Raw genomic sequence first — 7038 nt, 5'->3', positions numbered from 1 at the left:
TTCCTCTACCGCTCGGCGACCCTCGACGACCCTCGTTCTCGATAAAAAAATGAGGAAGAAGAAGAAAAAAAAGAGAGGAGAAGAAAGAATAGAGGAGAAGAACTCCTCTATTCTTTCTTCTCCTCTTTTTTTCATCTTCCTCTTCTTTTTTATCCTCTTCATCCTCTCATGTTCGATCACCCTCGACCCCTCGGCGACCCTAGACCCCCTCTCGACCCTCGACCCCTCGGCGACCGTCGACCCCCTCTCAACCCTCGACCCCTCGGCGACCCTCGACGACCCTCGTTCCCAATAAAAAAAACAGGAAGAAGAAGAAAAAAAGAGGAGAAGAAAGAATAGAGGAGAAGAACTCCTCTATTCTTTCTTCTCCTCTTTTTTTTTCTTCTTCCTCTTCTTTTTTTATCCTCTTTTACTCCTCTTTTTTTCTTCCTCTTATTTTTTTATCCGACACCGACGGCCACATGTATCTCACACCGACGATACTTGCTATTTAGGGTTACCTCTACCGCTCGGCGACCCTCGTCGGCCATGGTGGCGAACGGCGAAGGGAGAGATACAGAGGGGAACTGGCGTGTCCAGGGGCTTCGGGGTGCGACGTGGAGGCGTCCAAGCGTCCAGGGCGCGGGCAGCAAGCAGGTGGCGCCGTGGCGAGCTCAGGCACGCCGGCGTCACCTTCCTGCCTGCCTAGCGGGGAAGAAGCAGCTGGCTGGCACGGGCCAACATAGTGCTAGGCCGCCAGGTGGGCCGGCTGGTGGGCTAGGTGGGCTGCGCTAGTAAGTTCCTCTCTCTCTCTTTCTTTTCCTGTTTTTTATTTATTCTATTATTTTTGTAACTTTAGGGCTTTATTAAAAATGCCAGGGGATTTCCATAAATCATAAAATTAATCATGGCTACTGCTTAGAACATATCCAACAACAAACATTTTAGTTTATGATTATTTGAGCATTTAAAATATTTTATAGCATTTAAATGCCCAAATGCAAATACTATAAGGATTAATCCAATGACCTTAAGATGTCCTAGAAAAATGTGCACCATTTTTGTCAGGGGTTTTAACCCAAAACAAAAAGGGTGGGCTTTTTAGAAGGGCATTTCAGGTTCATTGAAAAAGTTTTTAGTAAACCCTAGTTGTTCCAGGGGGTGTTGGGGGTTCTGTCTTCCCCATTTCAAATTTAAGAGGAATTTAAACATGATGCACACTCTAATGCTTGAACTAGCTAGGGTGTGACAACTCACCCCCATTCAAAAGAATCTCGTCCCGACATTTAGGATCCTCCGGAAAGAAGGTGGGGTACTCGAGTCGAAGACGATCCTCCCTTTCCCAAGTGGCCTCTTCCTCGGAATGGTGTGACCATTGAAACTTGAGAAACTTGATATTATGGCGTCGAGTGGTACGCTCGGCTTGATCAAGGATATGAACGGGATATTCTTGAAGCAACGCCTGAGTTGGGAAACGTGTAAGACATCGTGAACTCTAGACTGCGAAAGGGTCCAATGTAACGAGGAGCCAATTTGCCTTTGATACCAAAACGATGGGTTCCCTTTAACAGAGTAACCCGAAGGTAAGCCTTCTCGCCGACTTCATAAGTCATGAGCTTATGTCTAGGATCATATTGGCTCTTTTGACGAGATTGGGTTGTTTTCAATTCTCACGAATAACGCGAACCTGCTCTTCTGCTTCTTGAATCATATCCAGGCCAAAGAGTTGTCCTTCCCCGGTTTCTGACCAGTTAAGAGGCGTTTGACATTTTCATCCATAGAGAACTTTGAAAGGAGCTTTGCCCAAACTAGCTTGATAACTATTGTTATACGCAAACTCCGCGAATGGAAGGCATTTCTCCCAACCCATTCTGAACGAGATGACAGAAGCTCGGAGCATATCTTCCAGAATTTGATTGACTCGCTCTACTTGACCACTTGATTGAGGATGGAAGGCGGTGCTAAAAGAGAGACGAGTTCCCATAGCATTTTGGAAACTTTCCCAAAATCGAGAGGTGAAGAGACTCCCATGGTCTGAGTTAATTTCCAATGGAACACCATGAAGAGACACTATTCGGGAGATGTATAAGTCAGTTTGCTGGCTAGCGGTGATACTCTCACGAATAGGTAGAATGTGGGATACTTTGGAAAGTCGGTCGATCACAACGAAGATGGCATTATTCCCTCTCTTGGTCCTGGGAAACCCAGTGATGAAATCCATATTGATTTTATCCCATTTCCACTCAGGAATAGCCAAAGGTTGAATGGTGCCAGCGGGCTATTGATGCTCTGCTTTGACACGACGACAAACATCGCAATTAGCAATGTATTGAGTGATTTCTCTCTTCATCCTAGTCCACCAAAACCTATGGCGTAGGTCTTGATACATTTTAGTACTACCGGGATGAATGGTGAGAGCGGATTCATGAGCTTCCTTAAGAATCAACTGGCGTAGATGTTGTTTCCTGGGAACCACCAAGCGGTTCTCGAAGAAGACAGCACCTCGCTCATCCATGGAAAAACATTTAGCAACTGGGAGGTTATGATCTGATCCATAAGATTAGGCTTCGCCACCCGGGTGGATAGGAATCCTCGAGGAACAATGTGAAGATTAAGCTTACGAAATTCCTCATGGAGAAGTGGTTGACTTTGTTGTAACATCAGCTTGTTACAATAGGATTTACGGCTTAGTGCATCGGCCATGACATTGGATTTGCCCGGGGTGTAAGTTATTCCTAAGTCATAATCCGAGATCAACTCGACCCAACATCGTTGCCCGAGATTCAAATCTGGTTGGGTGAAGATATATTTCAAACTTTGGTGATCGGTGAAGATCTCGCAACGATTACCGAGGAGGTAATGTCGCCAAGTTTTAAGTGCATGGACTACAGCTGCAAGCTCTACATCATGTGTGGGATAATTTTCCTCATGTGGGTGTAATTGCCGTGAAGCATAGGAAATTACCTGACGATCTTGCATGAGTATGCAACCTAGTCCTTGTCACAAGGCGTCGCAATAGATAATAAAGTCCGTGGAGAAATCTAGTGGGACCAGTACGGGAGCAGTTGTCAGGCGTCTTTTCAGTTCCTGAAAGCTGAACTCGCACTGTGGAGTCCATTCAAACTTTTTATCTTTCTTGAGGAGTTCAGTTAGAGGTTTAGCAACCTTGGAGAAATTCTCGACGAAGCGGCGGCATTAGCTCGCTAAGCCAAGGAAGCTCCGAACTTCCTTGCCCGTCTCAGGTGGAGTCCAATCAAGGACGGCTTGAACTCACTCGGGATTGATGGTAATACCCTTGCCAGAGATTACATGGCCTAGATAGGTCACTTCTGGCAACCAAAATTCACACTTGGAGAATTTGGCATAAAGGCGATGCTCTCGAAGTTTCGTCAATACCAGCCTTAGATGTTCGGCATGTTCCTCTTCATTCTTGGAGTAGATGAGTATGTCATCGAGGTATACTATGATGAATTTATCCAAATACTCGATGAAGACCGAGTTCATTAACCGAGAGAAGGTGGCTGGGGCATTGGTTGAGCCGAAAGACATAACGGTGTACTCGTATTGGCCATAACGAGTAACAAAGGCCCTTTTGGGAATGTCCCCGTTTCTGATTTTGATTTGATGGTAGCCTAACCTCAAATCCATCTTGGAAAAGCCTATGGATCCAGCGAGCTGGTCATACAGATCGTTGATCCTGGGAAGCGGATACTTGTTCTTGATAGTGACCAAGTTGACAGGTCGGTAATCTACAACCATTCGATCCGTTCCATCCTTCTTCTTGACGAAGAGGACAGGGCAAGCCCAAGGAGAGCAACTAGGACAGATGAAACCCTTTTTCAAGGACACATCGAGTTGGTTCTTAAGCTCGGCTAGCTCTAAGGGTGCCATCTTATAGGGTCTTCTTGAAATTGGAACGGTTCCGGGAACAAGGTCTATCACAAACTCGACATCCCTGTCAGGTGGAACACCTGGCAGTTCTTCTGGAAAGACATCCGGAAAATCCCGGACTACCGGAACATCCTCAAGGTCTGGAAGGGGGTTGGCATTTAGGGAGTAAAGCTGGCACTTGGCCACTCGAGTTAAGACATTGACTGTCTTGCCCGATGGGTGAGTAAGTTGAACGGTTCTAGTGGCACAATCAATCTTAGCATAATGAGCTGACATCCAGTCCATACCCAAGATGATGTTTATGTCCGAGGACTTGAGAGCTATTAAGGATGCAAGGAAGACAAGTCTATCGACAATAATTTCATTCCAATGGCTTACTCTAGAAGTTTGCCACCTAGAGCCAGGGCTTTGAATTTCCATGGCAGCGGGCATGTCACAGAATGTCGTGTTATGCAATCGAGCATAGTTCTCGGATATGAATGAATGAGATGATCCAGTATCGAAAAGAACAGATGCCGGATGGCAATTAACAAGGAGCGTACCAAGGACGACGTTAGGATCCTCATGAGCCTCCTCGGATGAAACATAGTTGACATGGCCACGTGCAGTAGTGACAGGCTTGGCGTAGATTGTCTTCCCCGCTGGCTTACCATGACAACCGAACTGAATGGGGTTGTTCCGGGGACACTCTCGACTATAGTGACCCGGCCCTCCACACTTGAAACAGGTCACCACATTGGGGCGTGGAGCAGCATTAGCAGCGGGGCCACCATAGGGCTTGGGCGGTGCAAACTGCTGGTTTGGACGAGGCGCCTCAAAGGATGGCCTCGGAATGAACCTGGGTGGCAGTGCCGTGCTTGGAATCCACACCCGGCGCTTCTGAGCTCCAGAGCCGGATAAAGAGCCAAAATCACGTGAGTGCTTGCGTGAAGCGTCATAGTCAGACTGGCCTGACTCAGCACTGATGGCTTTATTGACCAACTTCTGAAAGGAGGTGCACTCGTGCAGACGAAGATCGCGGCGAAGCTCAGGGCTAAGTCCCTTGCGGAACCTTGCCTGCTTCTTAGCGTCGGTAGATACTTCTTCAGGAGCATAACGTGCCAGATTCCCAAATTCATGGCTATATGCATCCATAGTCAGTCTTCCTTGGGTGAAGTTGCAGAACTCCTCCCTCTTGCGTTCTATGAGACCTTCCGGAATGTGATGCTCACGGAAAGCCTCACTGAATTTAGCCCAAGTAGTGATTTGACCGACCAGGCGCATGGCTTCAAAATTTTCCCACCAAAGGCTAGCAGGGCCTTCGAGGTGATAGGCAGCATAAGTAACCTTATCAGCTTCGGCTATGTTTGCAGAACGTAGCTTGTGGGTGATGTTGCGAAGCCAGTCATCCGCGTCGAGGGGCTCGACGGAATGGTTAAACTTCGGTGGGTACAGCTTGATAAAGTCATTGATTGACACCAAGTCATTTCGCTGATGGCGTGCAGTGTTTTGCTCAATCCGCTCTAGCAGGCAGTTAGTCTCACGCTTGTTTCTTTCCGCCTCCAGCATCACTTCAGCCAGAGAAGGCGGGTGAGGCAGATTTTCACCCCTAACTGCACTGGCTTCCCCCTGCTCCAGGGCAGCAGGGTTGCTGCGGGTGTTGACCATCCTAGGAAAAAACAAAACAACGGTTTAGATAAGGATGGCCCAACTTAGCAAGCAAGTGCAGAATGTAATGGATAACACGGAATGTAGAGATGTTCATCCGTATGTCATGGTAATATAGAACTGCCATATATATACCAACGGTCATACACACCATACATAGTTTGGTACAAGCCCAGGCTACAGTACAACTATGATGAAAGACGTTACATCTCATCGGAGGCATTCCAAGCTCCTATACATTATTTGTCTACACCTCCGGAATTGATTACACACCAAGTCATATTCCACAAGTCACGCAGGACAGTGGAGATACAACTATTACAATACTAGTGATACTACTACTAACTCAGACAGCTCCGTAGTAGTCCTCACAGAAGTCACCTCCATAGCCTGGAAGTTCAACGTGATCATCTGGGAACAGACGGTCCTGAGGAGCTTGTGGACCAAAGGGGCTAGGATGAGGTCTTGGACCAACAAACAGTGGCCTACGGGGACCACGGGGAGGGGTGATGCCTCCCACATCACGCCAATCCACCATGTCTGGCAGAGCAGATCTCACAGGATACAAATCCCTTGTATCCATACATCCAGCTTGCACCGCAGGTGCAAACCGAGTCAAAGTGGCCTAATGATCAGCACGGGTGTTGAAAAGCTCCAGCCTCAAGGCCCGATTCTCTCGGTCCTTATCCTCGAGCATCTCGGCAGTGGTACGGGTTAGTGAGTCCTCCTGAGTGGAATCAGCATAGATAGCCTGGAGATACCCTTGTGCTCCCGGAAGTGAAGCTGGCATGTAACGGAAGTCGGGGTTCCGAAGCAGGCGAGTCCGGACTCGCATGATGGTCATCATGGACTAGGCAGCATCCTGCACAGCCATCTCAATAGTAACCCCGAGTCCATAGGAACAGTGGAGGGGCTCGGTAGATCCAGGATAAGAAGGAAATATCTTGCCGGTGCAGAAATATTGGCTTTGATTAAAGTCTCGGAACTACTCTTCGACAGTGTATTCGAGATACCAATGGTAACCCGTCTCGATCATTACCCGGGCTAACATAGCAGTATGACCGGGCACATCAAGGCACTGGGTCAGGCGAACCACTTGGTTTTGAGCACGAGTGGCCATCTGAAAGCACAACCACAATGCAAAGACATTAGAATTTCTAGGGAAAATTGGACAGCATCACAGCTGTAAATGCTCAGAAAAAGATTTGAGACATCCACAACAGTTTGCAATACCACTCAACAACATCATATCAAGGTTCTGATTCAACTAGCAACATACTAAAAATAGTGGAAACTGAACTCAGGCTTGTAACAACAATCCTATAAGCTACTACTGATTAGTAACACGTGAACCTGACAGAAGAAGAGAGCCTAGTCCTTAACCCACGTTGAATGAGAAGAGAATGACTCAGATCGGAGGGCATAATGTAAAGGAGTAAAAGAGCCTTACGTTCCCTCCCACAATCAATTCCCCTTCATATAACTAAAGCATTTCTAAACTCGACATCGACCAGTTTGGCT

Source organism: Triticum dicoccoides, chromosome 7A (assembly GCF_002162155.2).
Source record: "Triticum dicoccoides isolate Atlit2015 ecotype Zavitan chromosome 7A, WEW_v2.0, whole genome shotgun sequence".
Taxonomy (NCBI): Eukaryota; Viridiplantae; Streptophyta; class Magnoliopsida; order Poales; family Poaceae; genus Triticum; species Triticum dicoccoides.
This window is presented reverse-complemented; position numbering follows the sequence as displayed.